Below are 21,094 nucleotides of genomic sequence, written 5' to 3' on the forward strand. Positions count from 1 at the left end.
CACTGAGAGCCTGTTACCCCACTGATCATGTCTAAAATTAGAGCATAAGCTATCAGGCAAGGAGTTTGTCCTTCTGTTTGTTCTGTACAGCGCCCAGCACACCACGGTGAGGTACACAAATGTAATCCTTACTCCTAGCTGGTGCCAAGGAAATGTTTTTTTGGATTGGAATATTTCATCAGGGGAATGGGTGGTACCTGTCTTTGGTTTCTATGGGAACACGAGTGGGACAGGGCTTTAGTCATGGATGTTGGGACATTTTGTGCCAAGCTCTGACCGTAGACATAGGGATGACCCAATGGGAACTGCTGTGCCCAGGAGTCCAATACACCTGGACCTACCCTGAAGGGATATTGCAGAACTAACCACTCATGGTAAATCTATACAGCAAGCAGGATCCCCTAGCAATGAGCCTCAGAGCTCATGTCTACACTCAGGTTCACAGGGCTTGCTCTAAAAATAGCTTTGTAGATGTTTGTGCTTGGGCTGTGAAGCCAAGGGCAGGGGGTTGGGCTTCAGAGCCCAAATTCCAGCCCAAACCCAAACCCCTCCAAAGCTATTTTTAGTACAGCAATTAAGCCCAGTCAGTAGACCTGGGCTTGAGATTTATTGTTGTGGGATCCTCCTTGCTGTATAAACATGCTAAATTACCCACTGGATTTGATATGCAGCCATCAGATTGATCCTACACCTCTTTAGAGTCTGTCAGCAGTGTGTTAAGACTCATGTCTAAAGCCTGTATGGCAATGGGATTTAAGGAGTTAACCTAGGGGCATGTATGGAAAACATGCATCCAGCAACATTATGACATGAAGAGCTAATATTTTAAACATAGCTGAGAATGTTCTAAAGAACAGATACCACATGTATTACAACACGCAGATGGCAACATCTTTCTTTCTTATTGAATTTTCTTTGTATTTACTCCTCAGCATGTTCTAAGGCACACTGTATCAACACCTTTAGGGAGAATATAAATAAAACATTACTTAGGGGAACCAACAACATGCTAAATACCCACTAGGCTATGGGCTATCCAAAAAATCACTAATGCATTTCATTCATTAAAATTGATTTTTCCACAGAATTTTAAAGTAAATTTCCTGCTGGTGAAAGGGGCTGGTTTTGGAGCCCTGGAGACTGATGGTCTCTGTTTATCCAGAGAATAGGTCCAGCTCAGGCAGGAGGAGGAAGCATGGTCTAGTGATGAAGGTCTAGTAATCTAGGGGTTGGGAGATCTGTATTCAGTTCCTTACTCTGCACTGACTCCCTGTGTGACCTCAGAAAGTCACTCAGGCCCAGATCCTCAGAGGGCTTTAGGTACCTAACTTTGAGGATCTGGGCCTGAGTGTCTCTGTGTTGCAATACCATATCTGCAAAATGGGGATACTAGCGCTAGCATACTTCACAGGGTGTTGGCAGGTGCTCAGATACAATGGAAATGGGAGCCAGAGGAGATAAGACAGAAATAGAAGGTGGGCAGTTTTAAGGGGATAAGTCTGGTGTAGATGGAAGAGCAAACAAAACTCCCCAGCCAGAGCAGTGTCTCTTCTTTCCCTTTCTACATTCAAGAGGCAGTCAAAAATTATTTTCTTCAGATTTGTATAAATCAATAAATATCCTCTGGGTGTGAACTGATGGGTCTCCCTTGGGCTAATGCTCAAGTCTCAAGTTCTGTAAGTCTCTGGGGAAGGTGGCTGATGATGGAAGTACTGACTGGCATTCAGTGGTGGATGGTTCCAGTGGCTACCAAACAGCAGGGGTGCCCAAATACAATAGCATAAATGATTCAACACAACTGTTTCCTGCTGGACAAACTCCCTTCCTGCCTTTGCTTCTCTTCAGACCTTCCTCTTGTCTTCACTCTGCTGTTTTCTAGAAGACCTTCCTAGAACCTTGAAACTGGCTTTTCTCTCTCATCCCCCTCAGCCTTTCTCCCTTCTAGCAAACTTTGCTCACTGGGGCCTGTCTTAGAGGAGAGAGCCATTATGGCTTCCTTCTACTCCGCAATGCAAAGGGTCAGAATAGGGGCAAGAATCTGTCCCGATAGGGGATTATGAATGGTAACCACAAGTATTCACACCAATCAGGTTATTCTAGGACAGACGTTCTCAAATGGTGGTCCATGAGCTCTATTCAGGTAGTCCGCAGATAGTTCCCTCTAAGGTGCATTACTGGGTGGTTGCAAACAAGAGAATGAAGACCACCAACTGAATTAGTGTAGCCGTGCAGGTGTGGCTCCACTAATTAGGTGCCTGGACCCTAGAGAAGATGCACATATAAGGTGAGGTGGTAGCCTTGGGAGGAATAGGTTGCAGGTGGGAGGGGGCAGTGGGGTGAAAAGAGGAGGTCGGGGGAATTTGGGACATTCAGGGCTGCGCTGGCCAGAGAAAGAGATGACTTTCCCTAGCTCCAGGGTTGTGGCTGCGAGGAGAGACAGCCCTCCTTCCCAGCCTTAGCTCTGTGGCTGGTGTGGTGAAGGAGAGACCCTCCTCCTTCCCAGCCCCAGCACGGAGGCTGCTGCAGTGGGGGAGAGAGAGACCCTCCTCCTTCCCAGCCGCAGGGCTGCCATGACAGGTTAGAAAGGTAACATTAGAAAGGTAAGACTACTGATATTAAAATATGAGTTGTGTGCTTTTATCTATAGAACAAAAAAGTTAGTTCTTAAGTATTTTTTTTTTAATATAGCACTTTGGATAAAAGCACTTTACAATAGTTGGCTAATCGTACAAACAACATTTGGAAAGATCATTAAGTGGTCTGCTGAGACTCTCAGCAATTTTCAAGTGGTGCACAAAAAAAAAGTTTGAAAACCACTGTAGGAGTTAGGCTTATAATGCCTCCCTTCGCCCCCCTGGATCCCACGGGCCAACACTTGAGCAAAAGAAGTAACTCCATTCACTGATAGCAGTAGTGGTTCAATCACCAACCTGCTCTGTGACCTTGGGCAAGGCCTTACTCTGCCCTGTACCTCAGTTCCCCACCTCTGAGACAGGGATAATCCTTCCCTCCTCACAGGAGGGCTATGAGGATAATAATGGGTGTGAAGTGCTCAGATCCTACAATGATGAGAGCCCTATAGTACCTAGATAGACTGGTTCATCAGCTCTGACTCATCACATAGGACCTTTACATAAAGCTTAAGCCTAGAACTGGTCAGAAACATTTTGATGAAACATTTTCTCCATTGGAATCTGCTGATTCATCAAAATGAAAATGTTCCAGAGGAATAGGCTAAGTTCAGTGGGATTCTGAGAGAAATCAGCCGGGCTTCTGATGGATGTCAGCCTGCTTTCGTGTCCTGCTCCTCAACAGCTGGCCTGGGCTTCCAGCGTTCCTGGCTCTGGAGCAGCCCACCAGGCAAATGGCCCAAGAGCCAGGGCTCCCAGGCTCCTCACTTCTTGCCTGGCTCCCACACTCTCCAGCTCTCTCCCACCCCCCATTTCCCCTGTGGTCTGTCAGGGCTCTGGGCAGCTGTCTCACAGAGAATTTTGAATGTTTTATGTTTGTTCCAAATGGGAACAAAACCCAATTTTGAAATCTCGCAATCCTCCCAAACCAGGGTGACCTTTCTCCACCCAGCGCTACACAAGGCACTTTGTTCCCAGCTGGAAGTCTGGCTCTTGCTGACTGCCTCTCTTCCGCCATGAGATCCTCCCAAGGGGATGGAGTCACAGAATTCTTCCTTCTCATGGAGGAAGTGGAGTTAGGGTCTGTCTACACTGCAATGAAACGCCCATGGCTGGTCCATGTCAGCTGGCTTGAGCTCGTGAAGCTATAAAATTGCACTGTTATTGTTCAGGCTATGGCCTGGGCTCTGAGACCCTCCCTCTTTGTGGGGTCCCTGAGCTTAGGTTCCAGCCTGAGCCCAAACACCAGCACTGCAGTTTTACAGCCCCATAAGCCAAGCCCCATAAGCCTGAGTCAGCTGACATGGGCCTGCTGTAGGTGTTCCATTACAGAGTAGACATACCCTTAGAGCCACCAACGTGCTTATTAAAGGACTGGTCCTTCTTATGCTTTGCTGCTTTGATCCTCAGTGGTGACTTGGAGACTATGTTCATTTCGAGTGCAATCAGTGTCAGGGATAGAATTGGCAGGACTCAGGAGCCTGTCTTGAGGGAATGCTTGTGAGTTTGCTGTACTTTACTACAGGCAGCAGTGAGAGGAGTGGGTGGGGAATAGGTGAGGGAAGGGCAGTGAGGGCTGTGCAGATCCCTAAGTCAGTCACATCTGTCAGCCATGGTCTTGCTCTTAGCAATTAAATTATAAAACGAATCCACAAAGGGAATTCCCCCCCTTTTCCTTTAATTAGACTTTGTATATCTTTCCATCACCTGAGTGCCCAAGCAGGGCATGAGTTAAAGCACAAGGCTGTAAATACGCATGCAATGAGAGCTCATGTAGGTGGCATTTTGCTTGACAGTTTACTAGGGCAATAATCAAGGCTAAGTCTGAAATGATGCCAATACAGCTCTCCCATGAGTAACAGCCACATCTCCTGAGCAGACAGTCATTGCCAACTGGGTGGGTATCTTTGGGATATCCACTGACAGGAGCCTGAGTGAAACCTGTCAAACTCATTTCACTTGGGGGCTAGGCTCTGGGGTGCCAGCCCCCTTTCTGTTGTGATTGGAATGATACATCTATTCTACATCTCATTCCAGGCTGTGCCCCTAACCACTATCTCTTTGTGGTAGCTTTGGCAGAGCCTTCTCTTTGGTACATGCTGGCCCAGCTTCACACTACTTCAGCTCATGCACTACTGCCTGATCCTACCAGCGAAGTGCTCAAACTTCAGCCTAGCTAGGGAACCTCAGCAAGCCCTTTGATGTTCTTGGCCTGTGCCTTAGGATTGTAATGCATTTCCTGGCTCCAGATTTGAGTACGGTTCCTCTGGTAACTTAGACCTTTCAGCGGACTCAGTTCTTAGACTGGGGTGCTTCCGCCTCCTTGCTGAATCATGGTGTAAACAATAGCCTGTCATCTTCTGAGCTGATGGCAAAACCTAGTCTTCTCTAGCTGCAGTCAGCTTCCTTGAGAACAGCTTAACACTGTCCACAGCCACCGCCCTATTCTAGCTTTCACCACCCCAGAGTAAACAGGAGGGACTCAAGCCACAGTGTTCAGATCTGAATTAGAAACAGTCAGAAATTTCAGGGGGTTGGGGAGTGGATCTTGCGCCTTGGTTCTGACCCACCTCTGACAGAAGAAGAATACCACAATGATTGCTGAAGGTCATCTCTAGAGCATCTCTGGGCTGCAGAGACCAGCTTTATCTCCCCTTTGCCATCACGAGACTCCCTCCCCTGCAGCAGACTCCTTCTTATCCTTGGTTGGTGCCTTACATTTTACTGTAGGAAAGTGCACACTCTTTGTTCTTGCCTAGGGGATCCTGGCTGTGGCCTTGTCTGATGAGAAACTCTCTGACTCTCCTTTCCTGCTTCACATCTTCTCCCCAGCTTGTAAAGATCCAGTGTGCAGCAAAATGACTGTGTTCGTCTGCATAAGCCCCAAATGCGATTTCTTTCTGCAGATCATCAGGGCCAGCTCATAAACTCCTCCCATGGCAGAGGTGGAGTTAAGAGAATAGGTGGTCCAGCGGCTCTTGGAGTGCCTCAGTGCTGCAGTGCAGGGCATGAGCAGGGCTGCCAGTCAGAAGCCATCCAGCTTGAGATTGTGTGCCTAGACCTTCAGAAATGTATTCGCAAAGGCGCTTTCTGTTTTGGTTCCAGACAGGGGCTGAGGGGGGAAAAACAGCATCTTCCCCTCTCTCACGTGGCAGATCTGGACGTAAGTGTCAGTGCAACCATCAGCATCTCATCTTCTTTAAAGGGAGCAGAAATCCTATCAGTTCCATCACAAGCCCCATGGCAATAATCTATGCACTGTAGATCCACTGCACTCTGAAGGGCTTTGGGGAGGGGCTGGAGGAGGAGGGCAGTTACTCTGGTTGCAGAGGTTAATGGGTTTGCCTGTGTGAATGTATGTGGTAGCTAATCATATTTGATAATTCTGCCATCCCAGCATGTCATCTCGCCTGTCATTTCCCATTAGTATCCTCAGACAAAGGCTCCTGATTCATCTTTAGCCAGGCAGCAGGCTGACACATGCCTCTTTACTCACAGCTTTTGGGACTTCAGGCAGCATTTGTTTCATGGTTAACCCTTTCTGGCTTGCTCCAGTACCCTGCTAACTGCCCATGGGTCCATGACACTGCTGCAAGACAGGGGACTCTCTCCATCTGGGCACAGGTACCTCTGCTGAATTGATGGGGAAGTTGATTCAAAACCTGAACTCTAACCTGACTCTTAACAAGGAATACCTGTTTGGTGGAACGCTTGTGACTTTTTACTATCAGAGTCACCTCTTCAGTTCAGCTTTTCTGACCTGAAAACTTTGATTATTTTCTTTTCAACCTTTGCTGAGTTCCCTTATCCTGGGTGTAAGTGTTATGGTGCCCCTCTAAATGGGCATTCCACTCAACATCCCCACACTCGTCCTAATTATAATACAGCCATCCCGCCATGCGTTTTCAATGAGGGTGATCGGAACCATATCTCACCCTGCTATACGCTGCCCTATACTAGTTTGTGCCTCACCCACCTGCTCTATATGTATCACTGCCCGGGGCATGCTTCTTTCCTGGTCAAACAGCCTCCTGCAACGAGCTATCCAGCCACCATTACACCTACCCAGTAGAGTCCCCTCATGATAGGTGATTGGGTTTCCTGTGCCTGTGGGTGTCATTAGCCCTGGTATTTGGGCTTTTCAAAGGCACCCAAGGAAACTGGATACCCAGCTCCCATCAACGGGTAGTAAGAATTGTACCCCAGTCTGCAATGTCAGCAACAGTCACTGCACTACTTGTATTCCTTATGTGGCTGGCGCATAAGGAGGCAGGTTTCTGGGAGCAGAGTTAAGGTTATCCTGGAGTTCCTTTAACTCTGAGTTTCCATCCATTCCTATGCTTGTGTGTTTTAGACCTTCCCGTTGGATTCATAGATTCCAAGACCAGAAAGGAACATGTGATCTAGTCCAGGGGTGCCCATTCTATGGCACACGGGCCGTACACAGCCCACCAGAGCATTTTCTTAAGGCCTGTAGCCTACTTCAACACACTATACTGTACATAGAAACAACCTATTTAAATACATACAAAACAAGCTGAACATAAAATAAAACTCAATGCAGGTGACTTTAAATCTCATTAAAATATAAGGAATCTGTTTGGCCCATATAAGGCTGTGCTTAGGTTTATGTGACCCTCCTGTGTAATAAGGCTGGGCACCATCTGACCTCCTGTCCAACAAAGGCTAGAACTTCCCTGAAATAATTCTGTGGCTGGCCAGTGTTTGGAGGCTTTCTCCTTTTTAAACTCAAATCTGCTTTCAGGGGCTCTTTTCCCTAGTCTAACTGCAACCTAATCCTCGCATAAAGAAGCTTGCAATTTACCCAGCTTTCCTGGAGCCATCAGAATGTTTTTGTTGGCCTGGGAATTCTGAGCCAGTCACACTCACAGGGAGAGTGTTGGAGGTGGAAGTCTTTGTACACATGACCTCCTTGGCGTTAGGCAGAGAGTCACAGAGGTATCTATGCCAGAAACTCTGCCTTTGATCTGCTCTGCTTGAGATCTCCTTATCACAAGCAGTTAACCATCGTGCTTGTGAGGGGTTCGGTCACAGACTCCCTTGGGACTGTCACCTGATGTGCTAAAACTACCTCTGGGTCCATTTTCTTTGGCAGATTGGGACTCCAGAACCCTGTCTCGTTGAGCCAGACATGCTAGCCTGCTGCAATACAGACTCAGGGTCTGAACCACGCCCCCAAAGCTGCAGAATTACCCAAAAACAGCTCACCAAGTACTCCTGTCTCCAGCACCCAGACACCCAACTCCCAAATAAATCTGTTTTACTCTGTATAAAGCTTATACAGGGTAAACTCATAAATTGTCCGCCCTCTATAACACTGATCGATATGCACAGCTGTTTGCCCCCCCAGGTATTAATCACTTATTCTGGCTTAATTAATAAACAAAAGTGATTTTATTAAGTGTAAGAAGTAGGATTTAAGTGGTTTCAAGTAATAACAGACAGAACAAAGTAAGTTACCAAGCAAAATGAAACAAAAAACACAAGTCTAAGCCTAATACATTAAGAAACTGAATACAGGTAAATCTCACTCTCGGAGATGTTCCAATAAGCTTCGTTCCCAGACTAGACTCCTTCCTAGTCTGGGCCCAATCCTTTCCCTGGTACAGTCCTTGTTAGTTCCAGCTCAGGTGGTAATTAGGGAATTTCTCGTGACTGGCATCCCCTTTGTCCTGTTCCACCGCCTTTTACAGCTTTGGCACAAGGTGGGAATCTTTCATCTCTCTGGGTCCCTACCCCTCCTTCTAAATGGAAAAGCACCAGGTTTAAGATGGATTCCAGTATCATGTGACATGGTCACATGTCACTGTAAGACCTCATTCTTCATTACCCATATCATGTACACAGAAAGGCTTGCAGGTAAATAAACCCATTCACAACCAATTGTCCTAGTCAATGGGAGCCATCAAGGTCCTAAGCCACCATTAATGGCTCACACTTTGCATAATTACAGTAGGACCTCAGAGTAGTACTTCATATTTCTAGTTTTAGATACAAGAATGATACATTCATACAAATGGGATGAACTCACTCAGTAGATTATAAGCTTTGTAATGATACCTTACAAGAGACCTTTTGCATAAAGCATATCCAGTTACATTATATTCACACTCAGCAGCATATTTCCATAAAACATATGGAGTGCAACATCACAGTGCTGGTAGAGCCAAAGCATTAGACAGCAGGCAGGCAGCACTTCCCCACCCCTTAGTTGCATTTCTCCAGGCAGTTCTTGGCAGAAGCTGTTATTGTGACAAGATGTCTGCCTGAATCAGTGTGTTGGTTGTGATGTGCCAGTGTGGGTTTGGTGGGCCTGGGGGGTGAGGAGCGTTGTGCAGATGGAGTCCTCCACCTGCCCACGAGGAGGCTGCAAGAGGGCTGCCAGTTGGATGGCCACTCCATTCTGTCAGTTCTGGATTAGGGATGAAGAGTGGGCTTGCTTGCTTGTTTTTTAAGTGCAGAGTCACAGATCTAGGCTTGAGACAGCACCATGGGGTAGCTAGCACAGCAGCCTTTCATCTCTCCATGCCATGCTTGGAGCAGGGAGAGGACACCAGTGAGATGAGTTTTGGGGTTTCAAAACTCAAGCAAGTCCACATCATAAAACCAGCCCTGGAAATGATGAGAGTTGCTGCTGCTCAGCAAAATCAGGTCCAATATACTCTTATATTTGAATAACAGTATTGTGACTGTAACAGGCTGGCAGCATGTGCCTGAAACACTCCATTCCATCAGCAGGAGTTGATCCTGCTGGAAAGGAGTTAAGTGGACTGTCTCCCTGAGACAGGTGGCACATTACCTTGCCTGGATTAGAGACAGCTGGGAGTGGCTCCCTGAGGAAAGAGGGCCTATGGTGTGGTCTGAGCAGTCCTGAGTGAGGAACCCGAAGAGCAACAGGCCTGGGGAGAGAGGTCAAGCTGAACTTTGTTATCTAATACCTCTTTTGCTTGTTATTAAAGCCAAACTGCAGGCAGGGAAGCATTTGGACTTACTGTGTAGAGTGTGTTTGGGAATGGCATCTGCTCACAGTGCCCCACTTGTACATTTTAAATACCAGGGAAAATACTTTGTAACATTTGATGCTTTTCATTAGTTATTTATCTATACAGCACCTAAATTATGGGTAGGTGCTTTACAAGACAAAGTCTCTACCCCAGCGAGCTTACAGTGCAGATTTAGAGGCAATGATTGAAGAGAGGAATATACTATGAGGAGTGGCTGAGGAAGAAGAGGGATTACAGTAAATAATATCACATGTTTAATGTGCATCTCTTGATGGGTCCATTAGAATATAATTTGTTTAAAATCCAAATGGCATTTGTATTCTTTATATCGACAGACAGGTGTGTTACTCAGGTGTGCCAAGCATGTTGCAAATAAGAACCAGCCTAGGGAGAGAGACACGTGGCAGTTAGCGTCCAGGCTCCCAGACTCTGTGAGAGCATATTCATTCATGCAGAAGGCTGATGTGCATTGTCATCAATTGTGCAATGTGCATTGTCTCACATTGTCCCCGCTGTGTGAGGCAGGCTGAGCATTTGGAAATGGAATAATGGTATTAAGAAGGGCTGCTGTCAACAATTTCCTGATGATGAAAACCCTGTGTTAATGCTGACCTTTTGAGGGCTGGCATGATCCCTGATGCAGGCCAGGAAGAGAGGGAGAGCGGCTACTAGTGGTGATGGACCAATGCCATTTTGAGTGACAGCGAGTGGCTTCGGGGATAAACAATGTTGCCCACTTAAGCAAACTTTCACAAATCATGTTCTCACAAAAAGCGTTTCCTGAACCTGATCTTTGGGACTATGAAAAAGCACTCTGCTTCTGGGTGTCCTGGCCCTGCCAGGGCCTCTATGATCAGGACAAAATGAAGATCACAAGAGCAAGTTTTTCCACTCTAAGACAAGTCCACATGCCATGTGGAAATCAGCCCTGCCCTGTTGCTGTTATTTATTATTTATTAGGCATGGCCCAATATCTAAACAAATACTTTGCCTCAGTCTTTAATGAGGATCTTGGGGATAATGGTACGATGACAAATGGAAATGAGGCTATGGAGGTAGATATTACCACATCCAAGGTAGAAGCCAAACTTGAACAGCTTAATGGGATGAAATTGGAGGGCCCAGATCATCTTCATCCAAGTATATTAAAGGAACTGGCACATGAAATTGCAAGTCCATTAGCAAGAATTTTTAATGAATCAGTAAACTCAGGGGTTGTACCATAGGACTGGAGAATTGCTAACACAGTTCTTATTTTTAAGAAAGGGAAAAAGGGTGATCCGAGTAACTACAGGCCTGTTAGTTTGACATCTGTAGTATGTAAGGTCTTGGAAAAAAATTTAAAGGAAAAAGTAGTTAAGGACATTGAGGTCAATGGTAACTTGGACAAAATACAACATGGTTTTACAAAAGGTAGATCATGCCAAACCAACCTGATCTCCTTCTTTGAGAAGGTAACAGATATTTTAGATAAAGGAAATGCAGTGGATCTAATTTATCTCGATTTCAGTAAGGCATTTGATACGGTTCCACATGGGGAATTATTAGTTAAATTGGAAAAGATGGGGATCAATATGAAAATTGAAAGCTGGATAAAGAACTGGTTAAAGTACGTGTCGTACTGAAAGGTGAATTGTCAGGTTGGAAGGAGGTTACTAGAGGAGTTCCTCAGGGATCGGTTTTGGGACCAATCTTATTCAATCTTTTTATTACTGACCTTGGCACAAAAAGTGGGAATGTGCTAATAAAGTTTGTGGATGACACAAAGCTGGGAGGTATTGCTAACAGAGAAGGATCGGGATATCATACAGTAAGATCTGGATGACCTTGTAAACTGGAGTAATAGTAATACGATGAAATTTAATAGTGAAAAGTGCGAGGTCATGCATTTAGGGAGTAATAACAAGAATTTTAGTTATAAATTGGGGACACATCAGTCGGAACTAACAGAGGAGGAGAAGGACCTCGGAGTATTGGTTCATCACAGCATGACTATGAGCCGCCAATGTGATATGGCTTGTTAATAAAGCTTAATGCAGTTTTAGGATGCATCAGGTGAGGTATTCCAGCAAAGATAAGGAGGTGTTTAGTACCATTATACAAGGCATTGTTGAGACCTCATCTGCGAATACTGTGTGCAGTTCTGGTCTCCCAAGTTTAAGAAGGATGAATTCAAACTGGAACAGGTACAGAGATGGGCTACTAGGATGATCCGGGAATGGAAAACCTGTCCTATGAAAGGAGATCAAAGAGCTTGGCTTGTTTAGCCTAACCAAAAGAAGGTTGAGGGGGGATATGATGTCTTTTTATAAATATATCAGAAGGGACAGATTAAGGAGGAGAGGAATTTTTAAGCTTAGTACCAATGTGGACATAAGAACAAATGGATATAAACTGGACATAGGAAGTTTAGACTTGAAATTAGAGGAAGGTTTCTAACCATTAGAGGAGTGAAGTTCTGGAACAGCCTTCAAGGGAGTAGTGGGGGCAAAAGACATATCTGGCTTAAGACTAAGCTTGAATAAATTTATGGGAGGGGATGATGTGATGGGATAGCCTAATTTATGGCAATTAATTTGGCAATGATCTTTGATTATTAGAAGGTAAGTATGCCAGTGGTCTGTGATGGGATGTTAGATGGGGTGGGGATCTAAGTTACTACAGAGAATCTTTCCTGGGTGTGGCTGGTGAGTCTCCCCACATCTCAGGGTTTAATTGATCGCCATATTTGGGGTCAGGAAGGAATTTTCCTCCAAGGCAGATTTGCTGAGGCCCTGGAGGTTTTTCACCTTCCTCTGTAACATGGGGCACGGATCACTTGCTGGAGGATTCTCTGCAGCTTGAGGTCTTCAAACCACAATTTGAGGACTTCAGTAACTCAGACATAGGTTAGGGGTTTGTTCCACGAGTGGGTGGGTGAGATTCTGTGGCCTGCATTGTGCAGGAGGTCAGATTAGATGATGATAGTGGTCCCTTCTGACCTTAAAGTCTGAATCTGAGTCTATAGGCACTATGGAACTTAGATCATTCACTGTTCATAAAGTGTATTGGGCTCCTCAAAGGATCTCATCTGTCTTTTACTATTTTATTCCTTGCACTTAGTTAAAATACAAAAGCTCATGTTAATGCAGCAGTAGGGCTGAAATATGGAGCACTCAAAAAACCATGGTGCAATGATGGAAAGACATTCTCTAGGTCTGGAGCCAGAACACAGCATGGAAATTACTAGCAATGATGATAAAACACATCGCTTCCTGGAAAGTAGCTCCAGTTCCATTTGGGGGTGGTCACCAGCTGGAATGATAGGGCAGGACATCCCCTATTTCTCCCTGCCCAGGACTTAGGAAGAAAGCATCTTCTAGAGAATCCATTCCAGGTTTCTGAGCCAGTTCATGCTGGGACATGACCCTGAGAGTTTCATAAGGCTGTGTGGGTACCCATTCAATGCAGAAGTGATCAGTGAATCTTGCTATTGACTCTCAAAGCCTTGATCTCAGGAGTTCCCAGTAACCAGAGACATAAACAGCCTCTTCCAATCTTTCATACGTCCCTTTTTTATTATTTGAAATACAGATGCTGTCCAACAGATACACATGAATCCCTTCAGTGCCCTATTCTGTTGCAGTGGAAGTCAGAGCTAAGAAACAACAGGGTGAATCTGAGCTTTGAGGCACACACAAGTACATCTGATAATATTCAGGGGATCTCTGTCTCATAGTGTCCACAGAGAAGCGCTCTGGAAGATCTTGCTATATTATGGGAATTCCAACGAAGAGAGCTAATCTGATAAAAGCTTTGTATGATGAATCTGTGCCAAGAGTGGAGCCAGAATGGCTTAAGATTGCTACTGGCATAAAGCAAGGTTGTGTGTTATCCCCACTTCTCTTCTGCATTGTGATAGACTTGGTGCTCAGAAGAGCAACAGGTGCTGCTGAGGTGGTGGTGGTTGGGTTAGAGATAAGCTGCAAGATTTAGATTTTGTGAATAATACAGTTTTCCTGGACATCAGGATGGAATGAAAAAACTCCGAATGAGCATAAGTGGGACTTTAAATCAGTATTCAGAAGTTCATGTAGATAAGAGAGAATGCTGTCTACACCAGCAGATGTCTGATTTATAGGAAGAGTATGAAAGAACTGATGACTTCATCTATCTGGGAAATACAATAGCTGCTAGTTGCCAGCTCACTAAGGAAGTTAAGGCAAGACTCGACAAAGCCAATGGATCTTTTCCTCATTTTCAAACACCTGGAAGCATAGCAAGATACATCTACACACTGAAATGAGATTGTACAACGCTACTGTGTGCCTCAGAAATGTGGCAGATGTTGGAAGTTCACAACAGGGAGCTGAATGCACTCCATAGGCGTTCGTTAAGAAGAATCATGGGAATTCATAGGATAGACTGTATAACCGATGTGGAAATGTTACACCACAAAGGCCAGCAGACTGCAGACTCAATAGTCATACAGAGACGGCTGCAGTGATTTGGCCATGCCATCAAGCTACCCTGCAACAGAAGCATGAGGTGCATTTCAGATTGGATCCCACTTGGAGGGAAGAGAAGGAAGTCCTAGAAAACAAAGGATGACCGAAAAGAATGCTGCCATCATGGAGACAACTTACAGTGGAGTCAAACATCTAAATCGGAACAGACGGAGATGGAAAAAATGGGTTGCCTCCTGCTGCTAGGCACAGGAGATTATAATGCTAAAAGCTGTCTAAAGCAGGGCTTCTCCACCTTTTTCTTTTGGAACCCCCTGCCCCAATGTGCTATAAAAACATAGTGGCCGATCCTGTGCCAGAGTCAGGAGAGTAAAAGCCAGGGCTGGCATGAGGGGAGTAGCAATGAGGGCAGTTGCCTATGGCCAGATACCATAGTGGGCTCTGTGAAGCTAAGTTGCTCGGGCTTTGGCTTTCTGCCCTGGGCCCAGTGAGTCTAATATCAGCCCTGCTCTCTGGTTAACTTAGCAGACCCCCTGAAACCTGCTCGCAGACCCCCAGGGGGCCTCAGATCTCTATTTGAGAACCACTGCTCTAAGGACTGCCCCAACACCACAGTATTTGAGCACCTCACAGTCTTTAATCTGTTTATCTTCACAAACACCTCTGGGAGGCAGGACAGTGCTCTTATCCCCATTTTACAGATGGAAACTGAGGCCAGCTTGCCCAAGGTCACACAGGAGTCCGTGGTGAGCACATTTCTCAAGTCCCAGGTCAGCACCCTAACCACTGGACCATCCTTTCTCTCTAGTGAGAACCACAGGCAGCCTTGGTTAAATGTCCCTAGAAAAGTAAGAATGGTTGGTGGTCCCAGTCCAGTGTTCTGACCCAATTTCTGCTGGGGCCCAGTATGTAGCCACCAGCTCTGGTAAGACATGATGCAGGTGGGGAGAGAAGGAAATTTGAGTGCTGTTTTTGCTGATCCACTTTGAAAATTGAGTGATTAAAACAGGGCTCAGAGAATCTCTGGGAAGATTGTGTCTGGTTCCTAAGCCAGTCAGGACTGCATAGAACCAATTTCCAACAGGATGGGAGCTTGGGAGTGGGGATGGAAATTGATGTGACACAGCACAGAGCAGACAGAGCTAAACCCATCTGCCTTTTATTTTATGTTGGCACAATAGCTTTAGCCTCGGGAGCAAAACACAGGAGGTGAGATGATTCTGCCCAGCTTAGAAAGAGTGTCTTGTTTCTGTGCGTTAAAGCACAGGCTTGTAGTGTCTACATTCGTGCTATGTAGAGCAGGGCCAGTGCAAGGATGTTTCGTGCCCTAGGTGAAACTTCCACCTTGCATCTTCCCCCATCCCGAAGCCCCCGCCCTGAAGTGCCCCCCCGCAGCAGTTCCTCCCCCTCTGCCCTGAGGCCCCCCCACGACAGCTCCTCATCCCTCACCCTCCACCCTGAGGCAACCCCCCGGCCCCAGCTCACCCCTGCTGCCCGCACGAGCACCCCAACCTCGCTGTTGCTGCTTCATTTCTCCCACCTCCCAGGCTTGCAGCGACTAAGCTGATTGGTGCCGCAAGCCTGGGAGGCGGGAGAAGTGAAGCTGCTCACCCCTGCCCCGCCTCCTCCCCGAGCACGCAATCGCTGCTTCACTTCTCCCGCCTCCCAGGCTTGCGGCACCAATCAGCTTAGGCACCGCAAGCCTGGGAAGCGGGAGAAGTGAAGCAGTCACTGCGTGCTTGGGGAGGAGGCGGGGCAGGGGTGAGCTGCGGCGGGGAGTTCCCCTGCGTGCCCCCCCTTACTTGCTGCAGGCAGCCCTTCCCGCACTCCCTTGCCCCAGCTCCCTCCGCCTAAATGCCGGCGGCGACCGGGGCAGCCGAAGATCCGGCCACCGTGGTCGCTGCTGAAGAAAATGACGCCCCCCAAATCCTAGTGCCCTAGGCGACCACCTAGGTCGCTTAAATGGTTGAACTGGCCCTGATGTAGAGGTGGAGATTGCTGACAGTCAGTGGTGCTCAGATATCCCCATTGTCCCTCCCCACCTCTCTTCCTCCCATAGCATTAGTGCACTGGGCTGTGGTATCAAACCCACAGGAGGACTGGCTGGCTGCAAACTTGTCAGCTTTTGGGGTTTCACATCACATTGTCATCCTCCTGCACAATTTATTTCTTTACTTTGACAGTTGTAAACAGAGCTGAGCAGAAAGTTTTGGACTGGACAGCCCTGAAATTAATCCAGCTGTTCTTGTGAGACCCTTTTGCCCACAAATGGTTGTGATCTCATAAGAGCGGTGGCTTTTTATGAGGTCTCCTCTGTCTTGACCCCTGGTGGATTCAGATCTGATCAAGCTCTACAGGAACAAATTGGGATCTAGGGATCTGAAAGTGACTTCCCTGAAATTCAGTCAGGTGAGGATTCATGGTTCTAGTTTTGACCCAGATCATGTTTAAAAAAGAAGCAGCAAATATTATACTAGGTGCAATATGCTTCGCCTGGGAGTCTGTAGCAAGCCAGAGCTGCTGTTGCTGTTTATATTTTAGGCACCAACAATCCTGCACTGTACCAGACACCAAAGTATCGCCCCTGCTTCACGGAAGTAACAGGCAGGGCCGGTGCAACCACTAGGCAAACTAGGCGGCTGCCTAGGGCGCCAAGATTTGACTAAACCAAAAAGCGGTACCCAAAATGTTTGGGATGCTCACACGGCGCCATCTAAACGTGTAAACCGCTTCCTGCCCCTGTGCAAGGGGGCGCGGCGGCTTTGATCAGCTGCAGCAGGCTGGGAAGCGATGTCATTCCCCCTCTAGCCACCGGGGGTGCTGTGCTGCTCCCTGCTGCTCTGGCTCTGACACAGGGCCCCTGCCCCACCCTGCCCCCACTACCCAGAACTCTGCAGCAGGACCAGGGCTGCCCTCACAGAGACCTGACCCCAGCTGCGCCCCCAGTGAGTGCTGTGGGGTGGTTCCCCCCCACCCCCCAAGCCAGCCTTGCCCCCCTAGAGTCCTGGAGCCCCCCACTCCTGCCCCCCCCCACGGGGGGCGAGGCTGCATAGGGCCCCAGAATATCTAGGGATGGCCCTAGTACCCACTACCCCGTCTCCAGCCAGCCCCTGCAGCACCCCCTGCCCTGCCCGCAGCCAGCCCCTGCTGCACCCGCTGCCCACAGCCAGCCCATACCCCCTGCCCTGCCCGCAGCCAGCCCCACACCCCATCTCCAGCCAGCCCCTGCTGCACCCCCCTGCCTGAAGCCAGCCCCACACCCCCATCTCCAGCCAACCCCTGCCACACCCCCCTGCCCAAAGCCAGCTACCCCTACCGCACCCCCTGCCCAAAGCCAGCTAGCCCCACATCCCATCTCCAGCCAGCCCTACACCCCCTGCCCTGCCCACAGCCAGCCCTAAACCCCCTTGTCTCCAGCTAACCCCTGCCACACACCCCTGCTCGAAGCCAGCGAGCCCCACACTCCCTGTCTCCAGCCAGCCCCTGCCGTACCCCCATGCCAGAAGCCAGCCAGCCCCACACACCCCTGTGTCCAGTCAACCCCTGCCGCACCTCCCTGCCCAACGCCAGCCAGCCCCACACCCTGTCAGGTTATTCATTTACTTTCATTAACTATGTAGACTAAATAATGAAATTAATAAATGTTCAAGCCGAACGTGTATTAATTCTAATGAGCAATGCCACATTGTGCAGTATTCATTTTTGAAAATTTATAATAAGCAATGCTCTGGGGGGAGGGGTGGGGATAGGAGGTGCAAGGTGGAAGTTTCGACTAGGGTGCAAAATATCCTTGCACCAGCCCTGGTAACAGGCATATTGAAAATGGACAAGCAACTTGAGTTCTCTACTAATAGGATACAGCCGTACATCCCAGAACATGCAGGCTGGGTGCTAGGCTGCAGTAGCAAGCTACAACCATACACCCCAAAGAACAGGCAGATTGACTTCTCTATTAAAAGGAGACAGCCGTGCACCCCAGCAACACACTGACTGAGTATTGGTCTGCAGGAGCCATCCATCCCAGGAACAGGAAGATTGAATGCTTTACTAACAAGTCCTTCTGGCCCATGGCCTCCCCCTTATGAAAGGGGAGAAGCTCACAAGCGTAGCGAGCCTGTTCTCACTATGGGTAACAGTTGCACTGTATGGAATGCGTAATGAACTTGGCAAGCCTAATGGCTTATTATTAGCTGGCTCCTTTCCTTTCCAGCTTCAGTGCAAGTGTGTTGTGGGGTTTCGGTATCCCCAAATGTATATATTTTGGGGACACTGAGTGGTTCCTAGATGGCTGAAATGCTCAAAATCATGTGGCTAACCAGTGGCAGAGGAGGGAATAGAACCCAGGGGTCTTGATTCCCATTCTATCCTAGCCTCTAAAGCAGGCCTGCACAACATGTGGCCCATGTGGGCTCATTGTGCAGCCCGTGTGGGGTGAGTAGGTGGGCTTACTGTGCGGCCTGCGGGGGGTGAGTAGGCAAGTGGTGGGTGAGAGAGGGGGGCTGAAGAGGCGGGTGGGCAGTGGCAGGGGGTGAGAAGGCAAGATGACGGGGTAGGGGGCTGAGGAGGCAAGCAAGGAGTCAGTGGCTGAACTGTTCTGCTGATCTGGTCTGGCTCCCATGCTCTTTCCAAGGGTTGCAGCTGACTGGAGGTGCCGGCTTTCCACGCCTTCCTCATTCATTCAACAGGGCAATTGATTACAAAGTGGGGGGAATATCTTATTCTACTTCTAGCAAAAAGACATTTTTCTTCTACCTTAATTATACTACCTTAGGGGTCCACTATAACATATTACCAAGGTTCAATACTGCTGTTTCGGTGGGGCAGCACAGGGGAAGGAGGGTTTGTTTCCATGGGGTGGGTGGTGCTGTGGGGGGAGTATTTCAGGGTGACTGGGTGGCGCTTGGGGGGGTGTTGTGTTTCGGGGGAGCTTGGCGGCACTGGGGGAGGCGGCCCTCAGCTGTTTTCTTCAGGCCTGCTCTAAAGAACCCTGTCTCCATGGTTCTGGGCCATAGGACAGAATTGCTGTGCATATGGCATGTGTTGCGTCCATTTTCCCCCAAACTGTTTGCTTCCAACCTGCAGTGAATTGCCCCAGTGCAGCTCTCTCTGGCTCAGGGACCAGGCAAAGCCCTGGAGATTCTCCAAGTCCTGAATTGACTGCTCTATTTTTGCAGTGGGACAGTACTCAGGTACTTCACAAACTCCCAGCTTACCTGCACGTGCCTCTTCCAACAGCACCCCAGGAGGTCTCTCTCCCCCAGCTTCCTACACTCCCAGGGAGGTATTTCCAGCAGCACCTGCTGGGACTACAGGGTCATAGGGGCAAATCAGGCTAGGAGAGGAGTCACTGGGATTTCAGAGCTCCTCCCATCCAGGCTCCCAACTGGTGAATTCTTTGCTGCTCTGAGGCACCTTCTCCCTTTGACATGCAAACAAGCTAATTCTCAGTTGCTTCCTGTAGCAGCTTCTCTATCCATTGAACTCTGGCAGTGTTAGCGGGATAGCGAGCCCACGGAACTTAACCCCTTCACCTCCATCTGAGCTTGCAATATGAATCCAGCTGGAGGGGCAAGAGGATTCTGCCCTACCCCCTTCCCCCCGGCAGGAGCAATCCCACATATCCTCCCAATCCTTTGAAGCATGCTTATCCTCTTACACTGGCATGGCATGTTGGAAACACATGGGTTCGTCCAGCCAGCGCACGTTGCTTGGGGGACAGGAATAGATTTGATTTTCTCTTGAGAGAGATGGAAAAATCCCAAAGGATCATCACTGAATGTTAATTTCTGGTTTAACGATGGGAGAGTGGGGGTGTTCTTATTGGTTCTGCCCTTTAATACTGTGAAGTTAGAGGAATCTGACAAGAAATATCTAGATGCATATTCCTGAGAGAGAGGAAGAGAAAGCTGGAGAGAGAGACATAGCCAGAGTTGAAGCCTTGAGGAAAACAATTACAAACAACCTAGATTTCTTTAAATAAAGCAGAGAGCCATGAACACGGTATGGAGGGAGAGGGAAGGAAGATGGATTGAAGCAAACGCGGGCTTATTTCACTTGCCCTGAAGAAACATGACTGGTAAAGTCTGCTTCTCAGAAAGAGGGGAAGTGCTGGGGATCTTGGCAGCCCTCTATAACACTAATAGAGAGATATGCACATCTGTTTGCTCCCCCAGGTATTATTAATTGACTCTGGGTATGTATTAAGTAAAAAGTGATTTTATTAAATACAGAAAGTAGGATTTAAGTGGTTCCAAGTTGTGACAGACTATCTCTAATCCAACTGAATACAGATAAAATCCTCACCAGTTCCAGAATGCTCCCTTTTACAGGCTAATCTCCTTTTAGTCTGGGTCTAGCAATCACTCACACCCCTGGCAGTCACTGTCCTTTGTTCCAGTTTCTTTCAGGTATCTTTGGGGGTGAAGAAGCTCTCTTTTTAGCCAGCTGAAGACAAAATGAGGGGTCTCTCACGGGCTTAAATAGACTTTCTCTTGTGGGTGGAGACCCCCTCCTCTCTTCTATGCAAAGTCCAGCTCCAAGATGGAGTTCTAGAGTCACCTGGGCAAGTCACATGTCTATGCATGACTCACAGTTTTTACAGGCAGAAGCCATTGCTCACATGGTATCTTGAATGTCTCCAGGAAGACTTCTTATGTGGATTGGAGCATTACAAGATGCATTGTTCCTTAAGTGCTTCCTGACTGGGCACTTAACTGCGAATTCCTTTCTCTAAGAACTGATCAAATGCTCTACTAAGTTTATTTAGAAATCAAGCCAGTACACAGCCAAAATTCATAACTTTGAGTACAAAAATGATACATGCATACAAATAGGATTAATCGATTCAGTAGATCATAACCTTTACAGAGATATGCTACATGGCATATGTAGCATACAACACATTCTAGTTATGTTATATACATACACATACATAAGCATATCTCCATAAAGCCTTACAGGGGGCACCGACTATCACAGGATCTGGCTGGGCTCT

The 21,094-nt window shown here is 47.6% G+C and overlaps 1 protein-coding gene across 1 annotated transcript in view; it reads left to right on the forward strand.

The window, feature by feature from the left end:
• Window positions 1-21,094, forward strand: part of CCDC33 (coiled-coil domain containing 33) — a 234,122-nt gene that overhangs the window by 56,659 nt on the left and 156,369 nt on the right. The window lies entirely within an intron of this gene.

The sequence above is a fragment of the Chelonoidis abingdonii genome, chromosome 9 (assembly GCF_003597395.2).
Source record: "Chelonoidis abingdonii isolate Lonesome George chromosome 9, CheloAbing_2.0, whole genome shotgun sequence".
Classification (NCBI taxonomy): Eukaryota; Metazoa; Chordata; order Testudines; family Testudinidae; genus Chelonoidis; species Chelonoidis abingdonii.